General features: G+C 47.9%; 1 long non-coding RNA gene across 1 annotated transcript; it reads left to right on the forward strand.

Annotated features, from left to right (window-relative positions):
* Positions 1-5,710: 5,710 nt before the first annotated feature.
* LOC100687994 lies at positions 5,711-9,921 on the forward strand. The gene is made up of 3 exons (XR_005357752.1): positions 5,711-5,909; positions 8,748-8,834; positions 9,420-9,921. It is a non-coding gene; the product is annotated as an uncharacterized LOC100687994 (long non-coding RNA).
* Positions 9,922-18,384: the final 8,463 nt, after the last annotated feature.

Here is an 18,384-nt window from a genome sequence, read left to right on the forward strand (position 1 = left end):
TTCCCAGCTCCCGGCCCGGGAGGCTGGCCCTGACGCTGCGGCCCCGCCCCTTGGCATGCGCTCAGACAGGTTATCCCCAGGTAACCCTGGGCTCTCCTTCCTGACCAAAGGGCAGGCTGGGTGTTCGGTGGCCACTGGCCAGGCCCACGGAGAGCTCATATTCTGCTGAAATCAGTGGGTCAGGCAGGCCCAGGAATGCGCGCACATGCACACGCGCGCGCACACACACACACACACACACACACACACACACCCCTGTGGGCATCTTCTGGGACCGCAGCCCAGTCCACAGGCTTGGTAAGATAGGCTTGGTGACCCGGGAGCGACTGTGCGCCTCCTGCCTCCTGTCCCTTGGGCGGGCAAGGCGGTGACCGGATGACTAGCTGGCACAGCCCTCCTTGGCCTGGATCGGGTGCAGCAGGCGTCATCAGAGCCACAGGCACCTTTACCCAAGTTGCTCAAAGTGTTTTCCGAGCAAACAGTTGTTTCATAACACCCGTGAGAAGTAGGTGGGGTGACAAAGCATTCTTTGTCCCTGTCTTACGGATGGGGAAATTGAAAAGCTCGCCTGGCCAGGTGGTGAGGCCAAGAAAGGAAGAAGGGAGCTCTCCTGCCAGGGACTCTGGGGTACAGAGGGCCAGGACTTCTTCCTGGCTCTCTGGCCAGTGCATGCCCTGTTGCTAACTCCTGGGGGGTCCTGGGCTAGGTGGGGAGGCCCATCGGAGAAGGAGGCCAGAGATGGAGGAAGCTCAGGCTTCTCCCTCAGCACCGAGGAGCATCCGGGAACTGTTATTGCCCTGTGGTCTGAGGTGTTGACATTGGCCCTTGGCAACCTGGGAGGTGTCAGTTGTCTGGAAGTCACTGGACTCTCAGAGGTGGTCAGCAGATAGCTTTTGAGTATCCTGTGCTGGCCCAGGACCTGTTCCGGGTGCCGGGGATACAGTGGTGAGTGAAGCACACAGGCTCCTGGCCTATGCAACTTGCAGGAGGTAGATAACCAACAAAGAACATTAAGAAGAAATAATTTTGGAGGGTGCCTGGCGCCATGAGGAGAGTACAAACAGACAGTATGACAGAGACTGGCTGGAGGGGAGCATGGGGAAGAGGGACAACCATGGAGAGGCATCAGGGCAGGAGTCTATGAGGGCTAACCCAGCATGAGGAGGAGCCAGACTTGGATGAGCATTCTAGAGGGAGGGGACAGCTGTGTGGCCACCGGAGAGGGTGATAAGGGTGGCTCGTCCCAAGGTCAAGGACAAAGACGCTGCTCCTGAATGGTGGTGAGAGAGGGGATGTGGGGACCTGGTCATGGGCCAAGGGGCTGGGAGTGATTCTGGATCAAGGGGAGGCAGTAGGGAGTCAGGGCCTCTTGGAGAGGTAGCATGGACAGCCTCTTCTGAGAGACTCAATGTGGGGCACCAAGGAAGGATGACTTCTGGGCCTTTGCTGGAGCTGGAAGGCAGAGCTGTGGGTTCAGGTAAAGAGACCGAGGAAGAACACATGGAGGGGCGACTCCAAGAGGCTGGTGTTGTTCAGGGTGGGGGTGGAGTTTGAGACGCCTGCTTCTGGGCAGCTACATGTGAGGCTTTGGCCTCAGTGTTTCTTAAGCTGTCCCTCTCTAACAGTGGAGAAAAAGGGTGGTGGGTTCCATGAAAGGATGGTGGATTCTGTCGCAGCGTGTCCTGAATTCACCTGAGGCCCTGGGTGCTCAAACCTTTTTCCAGGAGGATCAGACTCCTGCCTTCTGAGCTGGAGCAGATCTCCATCATGGTTGGTTTGTGACATGAAGGGGAGACCAGCTAGGGTTGGTGTCCCATCGTCCCCTTACTCGTGGGGGGTACATTCAGGGGACACCTGAAACTTCGGATGGTACTGAACCCTATAGATCCAGCATTTCCCCCCTGTACATATGTATGGTAAAGTTTAATTTATAAATTAGGCACCATAGGAGATGAAAAACAAAAACTAATAATAAAATAGAACACTTGTAGCAATGTATTGACCTGAAAGTTCAGCAAATGTGGTCTCTCACAAGATACTGTACTGTTCTCAGCCTTCGAGGACATGAGATGATAAAATGCCTACATGGTGAGATGAAGTGAGGTGAGTGATGTGGCCATTGGGACCTGGCATTAGGCTACCCTTGACCCTCTGGCTATGCAAATCAGGAGGATCATGTGCTTCCTAGCCTCAGCTGACCTCAGGTCAGAGAGCAGAACCTGGATACGGGGCAAATGTCTGCATGTGATGTGGTGAACAGCCTTCTCCAGATCCCACATGCTTGTCCCTTTCCATCCAGCTTCCTGCCTTCCACAGCCAAGTCCTTGGCCACTTATCCTCGCGTGCCATAATTAGGCTGATCTTATTACCTGTGGGTGAGGAAGACCTAAGTCTTGCCTGTCTTTTGACTGATACAATGGAAGGATAAAAACTTAGCAATTTCTCGGGATCCCTGGGTGGCGCAGCGGTTTAGCGCCTGCCTTTGGCCCAGTGCACGATCCTGAAGACCCAGGATCGAATCCCACGTCGGGCTCCCGGTGCATGGAGCCTGCTTCTCCCTCTGCCTATGTCTCTGCCTCTCTCTCTCTCTCTCACTGTGTGCCTATCATAAATAAATAAAATTAAAAAAAATAAAATAAAAATGGCCTTTATTTAAAAAAAAAAAACTTAGCAATTTCTCATAAGAAGGGGCATTTGAAGAGGGTGGTCCATGTGGTCCCTGACCAGTGTGGAGTCCACTAAGCAGGAGGGCTAGGACTCTTTGTGGCCACTAACTTGGCATGTAGCTTTGAAGAACACGTTCATACATGCCCCATAGTATAAACTGAAAGCTGCAAAAAGGATTGCATCAGGGAAAAAAGCCATCCTCTTGGATTTGCCTCCCATGTATATATCTCACTGCAGGGTCAACTCAGAGCCATTAGTGCAATGGAAATTCCAATTCTGGGTCTACAAGGAATTATTATTCCTTGTTATTATTTTAATTAATTATTATTTTTTTAGAAAGTAGGTTCCATGCCCAGTGTGGCACCCAATGCAGGGGCTTGAACTCAGGACCTTAAGATCCAGACCTGAGCTGAGATCGAGTCCTACACTTAAGTGACAGAGACCCCCAGGACACTCAGCTCTGTGCCCAATGTGGGGCCTGAACTCGACCTGAGATCAAGAGTCACGTGCTCCCCGGACTGAACTGGCTGGGAGCCCCTCCACAGAATCATTTTGGGGCTAAGCACATGTTAGGATATTTACATCTATGGGAATTTCCTGGTATCTTGTTATAAAGCTTTACAGGTTTACATCTTGGGCTTTACAAGGAAGTTTCTGATGTATGGAGAACATTGTATTGTAAGGTTGTCTTTCCATGTTAGAAATAGGTCCAGGGATGCCAGTTCTCATACCAGAGGAGCGCCTTGGGCGAACACTCAGAAACTCACTTGTTCTGATCAGCTTTTCGGTGGACAGAACCCCTATCGCTGGTGTGTGCTTTAAAGCTCCCCAAGTGCTGTCATGGTCATTTTCTCATTCTCCATGACTCACAACGTTGTGGCGTGTAGTCAGTGCAGCTGCAGCGACTAAGAGAAGTTAAGGCCTTTGTCCAAAGTCACACAGCAAAGGGAGAGCTGAGAATTAATGCCAGTCCTGCAACCTCTCCCACTTTCCCAAGTCCCTGTTGTTGCACCTTGGGTGGCAGGGGGCCAGGGTGGTTCTGGGCACCTGGACCGATGTTATGAGTGTGGCAAGCCTCGCCTGGGCGGTGCTTGAAATTCCCTGAGCTGGCTCTTGGGAACTAGTTCTGCTCACAGAGGGCCGTGTTGCAACGTGACCAATGGATGAGAAGGTTGAGACAGACAGCCATTACTTCACCAACGTGAATCAAGGTCACTTGTCACCTCAGGAAGCACACGGGGCTGCCACATTCAGCAGGAAGGCCCGCTGCCCCTGAGCCAAGCCCGCCATGTGGCCTGGCACCTTTCTCCTGTGGCAGGGAGAAGGGGAGCTTCTGGGAGTGAGGATGTTCAAGGCAGCCAGACCCAGGGGCTGCTGGCCCTCCCATCACACTGCCCGTCACAGAATCTAATAGGCCTCAGCCAGTGATGGGAGTCAGCCAGCTCCTGCCAAAGCCTCCTGTGTCCTGGGACCCTTACCCCACTTGTGGGCACAAGCCCCACATGGTATTTGGTTCCTTTCTCAAAAGAGGGGTGTCACATATGACCAAGTTCCTGACCCTCTGTTGTCACCCAAGGAAATTGGGCCGACTGTGAGCTATCGGAGTGTCCCCACAGTGTCTTTCTTCATAGTTTAGCAGGTGGTACTTGCTTTCTTTTTATGAGAGAGTACAGATCTTGTCCACTTTCACTGCTGCCCATGTAAGTGCCGAGCGAGAGGAGGAAGCTCTCAGGGGGGCAGGGAGGAGGGGACCAGGCCCGGGGGTTGAGGCCTGGGTGGTGTTGCCTGTGCACGCCTGTGTTGGATGAGCTAGGACAGTGCCTTTTCCCACTGGGCCTTCCGGCTCATGCTGGTACCATTGGCCTCATCATGGCTTCCTTCTGGGCTTCCTTCCTCAGGGGAACAGCACTGAAATGTCCTTTGTAGTTCATTATTCAGGCCTTAGGTGCTGGCCTCAGCTCCAGTGTCCCTCCCAGAGAGAGCCCTTCCTGAGGAACGTGAGCTGACCCCTGCCAGTCTAGATGTTCCCTTGGGCACTTACCATGACCAGAAACTATTATTTGTTTGCCTGCTTGCTTCTAATGCCCCCTCTCACTAAAATAAAAGCTCCAGGAGGTGGGCACCTGGGTAGCTCCCCGTGGTCCTGGGATCGCGTCCCGCACTGGGCTCCCTGCAGGGAGCCCGCTTTTCCTTCTGCCTATATCTCTTCCTCTCTCTGTGTGTCTCTCATGAATAAATAAATAAAATGTAGGTATGGGGCCATGCGTAGTTTAGCTCACCATCACAGCTTCAGCACCTGGCAGGGAGCCTGCTGGGGACACACAATATCTATCTATTGAATGAATGAATGAATGCGACCCGGTATTGATGTGGAGGTGGACACCAGGAGGGACAGGGTCGTACAAGCAGAGGCTCTCAGGTGCCGTCACTAGCACGGGGCAGCCTGTGAGCTCCTGGACCCCTGCGGCCTCCTGCTGGGCCGAGTGGGAGGCCCATCCCAAGTTGCTTGGTTGTTATCTGATGGCTGAGTGGGTTGTGCAGATGAGTAAACAGTGACGGCCCGGGAGGTCAGGCGTAGCAGCCTCAGAAACTGCACGTGTCGATTGGATCGAGGAGCCCGGGAATGTGCTTTCCGTTGATGTAAACCTGCTGCAATAGACCACACCTGCTTCTTGACCCAGGAACGTGGGAAAGAGAAAGGCATGGCTTGTTTTGGTGCTGGCGGAGGAGCTGGTAATAGTAGAAGAATGCCCTTCTTCTGATTCAGAGCGGGGAGGTACTCTGGTGCCCTGCCAGGGCCCGAGGACCGCAGGGTCATCCCACTGCTCCATGCCCTCCCCAGTCGGCGTTCTGGCAAGGGACTTGTTCCGACAAGTACTCGCTTTGGGGATGGAACAGCCTCTCTTTTGTCCAAAACCTGCCTTTGACCTAAAGCTGTACAAAGAACCTTTCGAAGAGGAAAATGATTGGGCTGGGAAGTCCTCAAGTCCTTAGCTCCTTCCCCGAGACCTTGTGTCCCCCACTTCCCCCCGGGCCCAAAGCATGCTGGGCCTTTTGGCTCCTGGCCTGCCATGGCATCTGTGGCTTCCGCCTTCTCAGGAGTCAGTCACATCCCCTGGAATCTTCTTCCTTTCCTCTCCCCTGCTCCCAGTTGTCCTGCTAAGAGGACATGGCAATCGGACAGCAGGCTTCTGGAGTCCAGAGTCGAAACCTGCCCAGAGGCTGCCTCCAGGGCAATAGCGGTATGACTTCCTGCAGGGTGGGTTTAGCTCTGGGGGATTTGAGTGCCATTCGACATGCTCCCTCCCACCCCCAGTCTTTCTCATCCCAGTACTGCTGGTGGGGAGGAGTGGGAGGGGCTGCCTTGCTACACTCAGGACCAAGCATTGGTATTACTGGGGCCATGTCATTTGTGCCATTGGATGGTGGAACCTGTGTCTGTGCAGTGCCTGTACTATGCTCTGCAGAGGGGAACATTTGATGGAGGGGACCCACAGTGTGGACCCAGCTCTACTCACCACCCTACAACCTTCTGTAGGACTCCTGTTCTCAGCTAGGGATGGCTTGAAAGCCTGTGGCTGTGTGCTTTCCACTTTGGATTCAACCCACCCACCAAAGCTTTTGTGAATCTCCTCTTTGGTCAAATGAGCAGTTTCATTTATGCTTTGATTCTTTAAAATACCGAATATGTTTATTTCTTCTTGCCTCTTGTTCTTTCAAGCTTGAAATTTCTCAGCATATCAAAGTCTTCACAATGCCCTCAAACTTCTGTCTCCAAAAGCATTTTTACTTGGCTCTCCCTGGTGGGAGATGCTTCGCCTTGAGGACGTTGAAGTTTGTTTCTGGTTCTTGAGCTTGGTGGTGTTTGTAAGAACAGGTACCAAGATAGCAGCAGCCTTTTTCCTCACGTGAGCAGCAGTTTGTGTTCTGTGTTTATGGATTTTAATTATTTCAAATAGGAGTGGCCAAAGTCTACACAGTGTTTGATGTTTGGTGGTTTTATCTGCTAAAACCTGTTGTTTTGATGGCTTTGAAAAATCTTAGTAAAATAATTCAATGTTGTCAGAGCCAAGAAGGACATGCTTTCACCACGGCAGTTGGCATGCAGTCAATGTATGTACAAACCATATGGATAGAGATGACCATATTACACTCAGGATTAGTTTGTCTTTTTTTTTTTTCCTTTTTAAGATTTATTTATTTATTTGTTTGTTTGTTTATTTAGAGCGTGTAAATGGGGGGAGGGGCAGAGGCAGAGGGGGAGAGAATCTCCAGCAGACTCCTTGCTGAGCACAGAGCGGGACGAGGGGCTCCATCTCATGACCCCTGAGATCATGACCTGAACTGAAATCAAGAGTCAGACACCCAACTGACTGAGCTCCTAGTTTGTCTTTCTTTTTTTCTTAAAGATTTTATTTATTTATTCATGAGAGACACACAGAGAGAGAGAGAGGGGCAGAGATGCAGGCAGAGAGAGAAGCAGGCTCCATGCAGGGAGCCCCACGTGGGACTCAATCCCGGATCTCCAGGATCAGGCCCTGGGCTGAAGGCAGGCACCAAACCACTGAGCCATCCAGAGATCCTACTAGTTTGTCTTTCTAAAGATTGTTTTACCTAGTCTTTCAAAAAATGCCACCTAATTACCTAGATAACCATTTCTCAATAAAGGAGAATGAAACCTAGTCCTTAACTTCTTGGTCCGCTTTGTCCCAGTTTCCTGCATCATCTTAGCCCACATGCACCGTGTCCTACTTGCTCCAGGAACGACAACGAGCTGCCTTGTCCTCTGCACGGCCAGACCAATCACTAGCGTCCTGGCCTCACCGTGCCTGGGGGGCAGCCACCCCTCTCTCCCCATGGCTCTCTCACATCCTCAGGAAATGTCCTCTGTGACTCTGCAGGACCCCCCTCTTTCTTCTCCGCACAGCTTGCCCTGCTGACCGGGAGTAGTCTGCCGTCCTGTCTGCAACCCCCTCACCTATTGCCCTCCTCGGTGCCACTGACAATACTTCTGCTCAGGCTACTCATCTGGCCCTCTTGGCACTTGACACTTGCGGCTGCACGCAGGTGCTCCTGAGTCAGCACCCCTTACCAGCTCTGCACCCAGGCTGGTCCCACATCTCTCCTGTCTGGACTATGCAATGGCTGATCTATTAGCCCCCTTGCTCACATCTCTTTTCCCTTGAAACTCCATCCAGATCAATGAAAGCAGCAACCTGACCATGTGCGCCTCTGTAGAAATGTTCCATGACTCCTGATTAGTTGGGAGTCACACCCCAGCCTCTAGCAGGACATGTGAAGCTGGCTCCATCGCCTGGGCCCCATTTCTTACCACACTGAGATCTAGAAGTGCTGAACAACTTGTGTCCCTGGCATCTGGTTCTCGGTCATACGTGCTGCCTTGATAGGTATGGGTTCCTTTGGCAGGGACACCTTGATAGGTATGGATCCCTTTGCCAGGGACACCTCCTGACTTCTCATCTGCCTGACGAACTCCTATTCATCCTGCAAAATCCTTACCCAGAGTCACTACAGCTTCCTCCCAAGACAGATTCTTGCATGAGGCAGAGTCAGTGGAAGTCCTCTGAAGTGCGTGCAGACCTCTCATTTCCTTATTACTCTGTTGTCATGAATGTTTTTCCGCTGTTCTCCCGTTCCTCAGGCAGCGAACTGCATCTGTACACCCTGCTTTCTAGCACAGTGTGTAGCACTGTAGACCTTCAACAAACGTGCTGAGCTGAGACCTCAGATATTTCCAGGGTTGTCCCAAGAAGCAAATGTCCTTGGCCCTGTCCTTAGGCCTCATCACAGCTAATCACAATCAAAGAATATATCTGACAGGGACCCAAGAGACACACAGAGCTCTTTTCCCCTTTCCTGGGGTGGTTGACTGCTCTTCCTTTCTTTGGGCAGAGGAGCTGAGCTTGATTGGGCGCTGTCACAGACTGACCCTGAACCTCCTGGGGCTTCAGTTTGCTGAAGGAAACACATGCGATAGGGTAACGCAGCCGAGAGCGTTAAGTGAACGGTAGGGGCACCATGGTTCTCTCCATGCCATTCAGCACCTGTCCTCTCTCCAGGTGACACTTGCAAGTGGGACGTGGGATGCGCAGAGCTGTTTATAAAGGCGGTCCAGGAGTCCTTGATGCGGTTTGGGTCTGCGATGGGTAAGGGCAGTAGCAGCTGTGTTTGTTTATTGGGGCGATGGCTGAGGAAGAGAATAGCACCCTTTGGGGATGTGTCTAAGGTAGGATATGTGATTAAACCACAAAGTTGAGCCCACAAAGCGTCCATTTGGGAGAGTGCATTTGTTAACACTCCTGGGTGGGAGTGGGTGGTAATGGGAGTTGGGGGGATGGGTGCAGGTGGATGGGTGGGTGGGCCCACTGTAGGGCGGGCAGGTCTGCCTCCTGTGCTGCTCCAGGCACAGGCAGCTGTCACACACCCAGGGAAGCCTGGGCGCTGGTCGTGCTGTTAGCCACAGCACAAGCCAGCGGATGATGCATCAGCAGCTTGAGGAGTGATGGCGCCTGGGTGTGCAGCCCCCATCAGAGCAGCATGTGAAGGAAGTACACATCGGCGGGGGGTTTGGGCCGGGCCCTGCTGCTTGCGTCCCCCGCGTCTGTCAGGGTACTGGATAACACCTGGGTGGACTTCATCCTGGAGCCAAATGTGTGTAACTCCTGTGATTAGCTAACCAGGTGACTCATTGCTTACACTTCCTGAGTCCTCAACCCTTTTTTTTCTTCCAGGAAGATCTCTATAAACGGGTCATAAAATATGCCGCATGTTGTGTGCCAAATGCCTCTGCAGATACTTGACTCCATTCTGCATGTTCAGATGGCTCCCAGGAAGTAGACACCTTCCTCTGACTCTCATCTAATGGGGTTCACTGGTGGTTGCAGCTTGGCCCATGGGATCGACTTTGTTCCTTTGTCCATCCATATGTACCTGTACTCGCTCACTCCTACCCCAGATGTCACTGAGCACTTACTAGGCCAGACACTGCTCAGCCCAGCTGTGGAAAGCTAACTGAGGCAGTCCCCACCTTCGAGAGCTTGAAAGAAACCAACCATAGCGGGTGAATAAATGCTGGGAAAGAACGAATCCTGGGGTCCTCAGCATGGTTGTCAGTGCAGAGTTGTTCAGCCCCTTTCACAGAGAAAATGCAGTGGCATCTGGTCTGTCATCAGTACGTAATACAATACTTATTATAAATAAGTATTATAATGGTGCTTATTACTCAGCACCATTGAGGATCTTCCAGGATAGGTGCTATCTAGATGTGATGTTCTTGCCATTGTTATAATCAAAAGCACCTAATGACCACATATACTAGTGCAAACTAAATAATATTAGTTTGTTGGTTAAACAGCTGCTCAGGGAAAGGTTTTGTAGACCAGCAGTGGTGTGTGAGCAGAACTTTCCAAGCCATCTTTGGGGTAGCCCAGTGAAATAGGAACACTCCAATAAAGGTGAGGTGCAGGCTGGGAACCTGCTCCAGGTGCACCTCACAATGCGCCTCACCTGGGTAAACACACATTTGCATATCAATGTATGGATTACGGACTTCCTTTTCTCAGGCCTAGGAGGTGCCCTGTTACACACGCAGGGGGACCCAGGGCCAGCCAGCTCTCAAATCCCGTGCAACAGGAGAACCCAGAACTCTATCTTCAGAGCCCCAGGGGCTAGTCCTACATAGCGATTTCTATCTGCTTTCCCTTAAAGGAAGGGATCCTGTTTTGTAACTCACCCTGCCTTCAAATGCAGACCTGGCCTCCAGGCTCTGGAGGCCGCTGGCTCCTGCGTGAGCTAGCCAGATTTTGAAATTACCTCTGGAGCCAGTCATTATAAAAAGCCTGGTACTCAGAAGGGGAAGAGAGGTAGCTTTCATTGTAACTGATGAGCTCACCAGGTATGGATGGAACCTTTCAAAGGGGCCAAATTAAATAGCAGGCCTTGAGCTCGGCCCCCGCTGCTGCTGTGAGGAGCAGGTGGGAAGAGTATCAGATGTGTGAAGTCCAGGTGACAGGTAACTGGATCCCCGCCGCTGAGTCACTGCGTGTGATAGGCTTAGGGAAGTGGTGTTGGGGGGGCACAGCCACACCCCCTCACCTGTCCGCAGAAGGGCCAGCGGGTTAACCCACACCTGTCCTGCAGGGCTTGCCTCGAGTGGATGAGAGTGGATATAAATCAGTGCAATTTCCGCCACAGCAGTCATTAACCTGTGGGAACTGTGCTGAGGCAGGTAGTTTCGGGAGAAAAGGCCCTGGAAGCGCTGGAGGGAGATTAGAATTTTTTGCTCTTGCCATGATTTGCGTGCATTTCAGTGTGCGTTCAGTTCCAACTTGTGACCATAAAATAACCTCATAAATGAGATTACTAGGCAGTGGAAATCGACCTGGTTTTGACAGAGGGCCTGGGATGCAGGTTGGCTTCTCGGGAGAGTGGAGAGGTCTGACCTCAGCTGGGGTCCTCAGTTTTCTGTCCTGTCTGGGGAGATCTTTGGCCTCACTGCCTTGTATGACACTTCCCCCTCAAGGCCCTGTGGTTCTGTTCGCTGTAATGAATCAGAGGCCTGCCCCGGTTCTACGGGAGCAGCTAGTCCATCTGCCCGAGCGGCAGCTGGCAGGTGACATGTGATCCTTATTTTCAGTTGCTTGGGGACTGGGACTGGCTTCTCAGGGCCCTCTGCACATGGGCAGCTGGCCCAGGATTACAGGAGGCCAGATGATTTTGGGAGGACTCTATGGTCTAGTGGTAAAGGACCCTGAGAGTGGGCCCTCTGTTTTGATCATTTGGGCCCCAGCATCTAGCACAAGATGCTCAAGACCAAGAACCATTTGTGGAAAGAGGGAGGACACAACAGGAGGAAGAAACCTTCCCTGGAATTCCTTCCTTGGAACACAGTACTACCTGCCCTCAGCTCAAGTCCTGTTCCCTGTAGCTCACTCATATTTCCATCAAGCACTTGGATGTGTCTTTAGTGGGTTCTTTTTTTTTTTTTTTTTGTAAAGATTTTATTTATTCATGAGACAGAGAGAGAGAGAGAGAGAGAGAGAGAGAGAATGGCAGAGACACAGGCAGAGGGAGAAGCAGGCTCCATACAGGGAACCCAATGTGGGACTTGATCCCGGGTCCCCAGGATCAGGCCCTGGGCTGAAGGTGGCGCTAAACTGCTGAGCTACCCAGGCTGCCCAAGGGTTCTTTTTCTTTAATTAATTAATTTCTTTTTTTATTTTTAAAGATTTCATTTATTTATATGAGAGCGAAAGAGAGAGAGAGTACGTACAAACTGGGGGAAAGGCAGAGGGAGAGGGAGAAGCAGAAGCAGACTCCCCACTGAGCAGGGAGCTCAATGCAGGGCTCAGTCCCAGGTCTCTGGGATCACAACCTGAGCTGAAGGCAGATGATTAAGCAACTGAGCCACCCAGGTGCCCCTAATGGGTTCTTAACCCACCTCAAGAATGACAATGAGAGAAATCAAGTCTGTTACCTGCATTTCACTGACCAGGCCATCCAGGCACAGAGCAGGGATGGCTCTTTTCCAGTGGTGGTATCCTCCACTGGGAGAGCTTGGTTCCCACATGCCCCTTGAGCACCCATGCCCTTCTCCTTCCTGGAAGGTGTGCTTGGCAGGGGTCAGTGAGGCTGATCCAGAGGGGCTCAGAGAACCCTCCTCCCCCATCAGGCTTCTAGAAACAGGCTTCTAGACCTGACCCTGGTTTCCAGAATGCTGAGTTAACATTTCCTTTACCTGTACAAGGAGGCTCATGGGTGGGTGGCTGGGAGTCCTCCTGGTAGAAATGCAGTGAGTATGACCACATCAAGGGGCTCCCAAATACAGAGACAGATAGATACCAAGGATAACTGTTCTTATAGCTACCTTGAAATTGAGTTTCACAGGAAAAGAGTTTTAAAGTATTTAACCTATATTTAAGTGTGGAATGAAAAGAATGGCTTCCCTTTACAGGAATTCGAAGTCCTAGAGGTCAGCTGGTGCTGTGGACTGCATGCATGTTTATGTCCCCAGCCTCTCAACCGCAAAATTCATATGTTAAAAACCTCATCCTCAGTGAGATGGTGATAGGAGGTAGAGCTTTTGGGGGTTATGAGGCTAAGAGAATAGAGCCCTCATGAATAGGTTTAGTGCCGTTACAGAAAAGACCCCACAGAGGTCCCTCACTCCTTGGCCGTGTGAGGACATAGCAAGAAGTCATCATCTATGAACTGGGCAGCAGGTTCTCACCAGGCACCAAATCTCCTAGTGCCTGGATCTTGGATTTCCCAGTTTCCAGAATAAATATTTGAGCAGTAAATATTTGTGTTTTTTAATTTATTTTTAAAAATATTTGTTGTTGAGAAGACTCCTAGTCTATGGCATTTTTGTTGTAACAGCCCAAATGGACTAAGCCACAGCCCTACCAAACTAATACAATAACTTTATTTCTAAGGGAAGCAGATTAAAATGACATCCCTCAGAGATCATTAAGTGCGTGTGTATATTTGTGTGTGTGTGTGTAGTATAAGCACGTGGCAGCAACGTTTCAGTGTCATATGCACAGCCATCCTTTGTCATCCTCTAAGTGGTCTGGGGAAGGAATCCGATCAAATGAAGAACTTGAAGTTCCAGTTTCTATTTATAGCCTTGCAATGCTCAAAGAACTTCCCAGCTGTTCTCTGCTCACATGTGGCTTTCAAGAGGTGGGAGGGTAGTTGGAGCTGCTCCTGGATGTGCCTAAGCCTCTCGAAGAACACTCTGGGTCCATGAGAAACCATCTCTGCAGCAGATGCCATGCTGTAGGAGAACAGTGGCAAAGCAGGAATTAGAAGGATTCTGAGCCCAGAAGTAAACCCTCATGTATGTGGTCAACTAATATTTGATGAGGGAGTCAAGAACACCCAATGTGGAAAGGATAGTCCTCAACAAAGATGTTGGGAAAACTGGGTGGGCACATTCAGAAAAATGAAATTGGGTTGCTGTCTCACACCATTCACAAAAATTAACTCAAAATGGATCATAAGATCCCAAACTAAAATTCCTGGAAGAAAATGGAGGAGAAACTCCTTGATGTCGGTCTTGGCAATAATTTTTTGCATAAGTGCCAATGAAAACAAAGCAAAACTTGTTTTTGGTGCAGTAGGACTGTATCAGACTTAAAAGCTTCTGCACAGCAAAGGAAATAATTGACAGTATGGAAATGGAAAGACAACCTGTAGAATGGGACAAGACATTAGCAAACCATGTATCTGATAAGAGGTTAATATCCAAAATGTATAAAGGATTTGTACAACTTAATGACCCCCCCAAAAAATCCCCTAAAGAATTTGACTAAAAAAATGGACAGAGGAATGAAATAGATGGTTTTCCAAAGAAGACATCTAAATGGCCAACAGGTACAGGAAAAGATGCTTAATGTCACTCATCATCAGGGAAATGCAAATCAAAACCACAATGAGATGGCACCTCACACCTGTCAGAATGGCTGGTATCAAGGACACAAGAGATAACAAGTTGGCAAGGATGTGGGGGAAAGACCCTGTGCACTGTTAGTGGGTGTGTAAATTGGTTCAACCACTATGGAAGTTCCTCAAAAAAAAATTAAAAATATAGTATGATTCAGTAATTCCATTTCTGGGTATATACTCAAGAGAAATCAAGAGGATATAGAAGAGGTATACACAATCCCAGTGTTTATTGTTCTATTAATAACAATAGTCAAGATATGGAAACAAGCTACTTGCCTGTTAACAAATGAATGGATAAAGAACCCCCCCACCACACACACAGACACTAGAGTATTATTCAGCCATGAGAAGAAGGAGATCCCGCTATTTGCAACAACATGGATGGAACTTGAGGACAATTATGCTAAGTGAGATAAGACACATACTGTGTAATATCAGAGAAAGACACATACTGTGTAATATCACTTATTTGTGGAATATAAAAATGCCAAACTCATGCAAACACAGTAAAAAGTTGGTTACCACAGGTTGGGGGTGAGGTGGGGAAATAGGAAAGAGGTTATTGAAGGGTACAAACTTGCTACTAGCAGATAAGTAAATCCTGGATATCTGATAAAATGTATAGTGAATATAGACAACAATATTGTATTATATTTACCAAACTTGCTACAAGACTAGATCTTAATTGCTCTTACCACAAAAAAGAAATGATAACTATGTGATATGATAGGTGTTAAACACAATGGCAGTCATATTATAATATATTAATGTATCAAATCAACATGTTGTATGCCTTAAACTGACACAATATTATATGTCAAATGCATGTCAAATATAAACAAAATATTTTTATGTCAATAAAAGAAGGAGCATTCTGTACACTTGGCATCCAGCCCCCAAAATGTCGAAAGCCAGGGCCTCCATTCTCCCCCTGAACTGTGATCCTGATGGTTCGCCAGGAGCTCAGCACCCGGGCCATCTCCCAGTCCCCAGAGACATCGCCCGCCATGGTAGGATCACATGTTCCTTCTGCTCCAGCTTCTTGGGACCCTCAATAGAGAGGTCTTAGTTTGGTGACAGGAGTGGTGGGAATGCAATCATTCCGAGGTTGAGGAATTTCATTTAACATACAACAAATATTTGTTGTGCATCTGCCTTGTGTCAGACAAGTGTGATACACTTTTATCTTTAGTCCATTTAATCCACGTGATAATCCTATGAGATAGGAATTCCCTTTTCCATTTATGAGATGAGGAAACCAGAGGGGCAAAGAACACAGCTGGGGAGGGACCAAGCAGCTCTAGACTGTCCATCCTTTGACATCCAGGTAGTTTGCATAGATCACCTGGTAATGTTACTGCAGTGTTCAGGTGCTCAAATATTTGCTTTGCTTCCTTTTTCCTTTGAGATCTGCATTGTGGACTGTGTCCCTGTGTCCTTGAGTGTAGAGCTTGCTGCTGGGGGGAGCTGGGAGACTGTGACTTCACTGGAGCCTGGGGTAGGATTCCAGGGAGAGTGACTAGGTTTAGCAAATAAAAGTGCAAGATACCCAGTTAAATTTGAATTTAATATCAGATAGACAACGAATACTTTTGTTTTAATATAACTATGTGCCATGCAGTCTTTAGGATATACTTATGCTACAAGAGTATTCCCTTATTTATTTAAAATTCAAGTTTAACTTGAGTTCCCAGTGAAACTTGAAGCTGATCTAATGCTGAAGGAGGCTCCTTTTGCAGAGGCTGGGACTGGATTCAGCTTGGCTCATGAGCTCTGTGGGTTCTTTCTGAAATTAGCTTCACCATCTACACTCAAGGTTACAAATTGGCAACTTGGACAGAATCTGACCAGCCATGTTTTGTTTAGCTGGCATGATGTTGATTTGTTTTAATGATTTATGTATTTATTTGAGAGGGTGATGAGAGAGAGAGAGAGAGAGAGTCTTGAGAAGACTTGCTGCTGAGTATGGAGCCCAATGCAGGGCTTCATCTCACAACTATGACATGATGACCTGAGCCAAAATCAGTAGTCAGAGGCTTAACCAACTGAACCACCCAGGCACCCCTGACATGGTGACTTTAAAAAAATTGGTCAGTTTTTGAAAACCAGGAGTTTCTACAGACAAATCTAAATGAGATTCTTTTTAAAAATTTATTTTAATTCCAGTACAGTTAATATGCAGGTGTACAGTGTAGTGATTCAACACTTCTATACATCACCCCGTGCTCATCACAAGTGTGCTGCTTAATCCCCATCACCGATTTCCCCCATCCTCCCACCTACCCTCTGGTGACCATCAGTTTGTTCTCTATAGTTAAGAGTCTATTTCTTTGATTGACTCTCTCTCTCTCTTTTCCCCTTTGTTTGTTTTGTTTCTTAAATTCCACATATGAGTGAAGTCATATGGTAATTGTCTTTCTCAGACTGACTTATTTTACTTAGCATGATACTCTCCAGCTCCACCCATGTTATTGCAAATGACAAGATTTCATTCATTTTTATGGCTGAATAATACTCTGATATATATATATATCATATAAGTATATATGATATATATATATATCTTCTTCTTTATCTTCTTTATCCATTCACCTATTGATGGATGCTTGGGCTGCTTCCATAACTTGGCTATTGTAAGTAATGCTACTGTAGGCTCAGGGGTACCTGTATCCCTTTGAATTAGTGTTTTCATATTTTTTTGAGCAAATGCTCAGTAGTGTGATTATTGGATTGTAGGGTAGTTCTATTTTTAACTTTTTTAAAAACTATTTTTTTAAAAAGATTTTTTAATTTTTAAGTAATCTCTACGCCCAACATGGATTTTTAAAAAAAGATTTTTATTCTTTTATTTTTAAAGATTATTTATTCATGAGAGACACAGAGAGAGAGGCAGAGACACAGGCAGAGGGAGAAACAGGCTCCATGCAGGGAGCCCGATGCAAGACTCGATTCTGGGACCCCAGGATCACGCCCTGAGCTGAAGGCAGATGCTCAACTGCTGAGCCACCCAGGTGTCCCCAAACATGGATCTTGAACTCACAACCCTGAGATCAAGAGTTGCATGCTCTACTGACAGCCAGCCAGGCTCTCCCCGCCCACCACCTTTTTAAAACGATAGGTACCCCTTTAGGGTGTCTGGTTGGCTCATTTGGTTGAGGGTCCAACTCTTGATTTTGGCTCAGATCATGATCTCAGGGTCATGAGATTGAGCCTCACCTGGGATTCTGGCCTGAGTGTGGAGTCTGCTTGAGATTCTCTCTCTCCATCTGCCCCCTTGCCGCTCGTGTGTACTCTCTCTCTCTCAAAAAAAAAAAAAAAAAAGAAAAAAGAAAAAAAAGAAATTTAAATACAGCCCCCCCCCCGTTTTTAACTTTTTGAGGAACCTCTATACCATTTTGCAAAGTGGCTCCAACATCCTTGCCAACACTGGTTTCTCGTGTTGTTGATTTTAGCCATTCTGACAAGTGTGAGGTGGTATCTCCTTGTAGTTTTGATTTGCAATTCCCTGATGATGAGTGATGTTGAACATTTTTTCATGTACCTGTTGGCCATCTGGATGTCTTCTCTGAACAAATGTCTGTTCATTTCTTTGCCGATTTTAATTGGATTATGTGTCTTCTGGATATTGAGTTGTATTAGTTCTTTATATATTTTGGATACTAATCCTTTATCAAATATGTCATTTGCAAATATCTTCTTCCATTCAGTAGGTTGCCTTTTAGTTTTGTTCATTGTTTCCTTCATAGCGCAGAAGCTTTTTACTTTGATGTAGTTCCAATAGTTTATTTTTGCTTTTATTTCCCTTACCCCAGGAGACATATGTAGAGAAATGTTGCTGCAGCTGATGTCAGACAGATTACTGCCTATGCTCTCTTCTAAGATTTTCATAGTTTCAGGTTTTTAGGACTTTCATCCATTTTGAGTTCCTTTTTTGTGTATGGTGTAAAAAAGTGGTTCCGTTTCATTCTTTTGCATGTAGCTGATCAGTTTTCCCCAAACCAATTTTTGAAGAGACTGTCTTTTTCCGACTGGATATTCTTCTCTGCTTTGTCAGAGATTAACTGACCTTATAATTGTGAGTTTATATCTGGGTTCTCTATCCTGTACCATTGATATATGTGTCTATTTTTGTGCCACTACCATACTGTTTTGGTTACTATAGCTTTGTAATATAACTTGAAGTCTGGAATTGTGATACCTCCAGCTTTGCTTTTCTTTTTCCAAATTCTTTGGCTATTCAGGGGCTTT

Source organism: Canis lupus, chromosome 4, assembly GCF_011100685.1.
Source record: "Canis lupus familiaris isolate Mischka breed German Shepherd chromosome 4, alternate assembly UU_Cfam_GSD_1.0, whole genome shotgun sequence".
Lineage (NCBI taxonomy): Eukaryota > Metazoa > Chordata > Mammalia > Carnivora > Canidae > Canis > Canis lupus.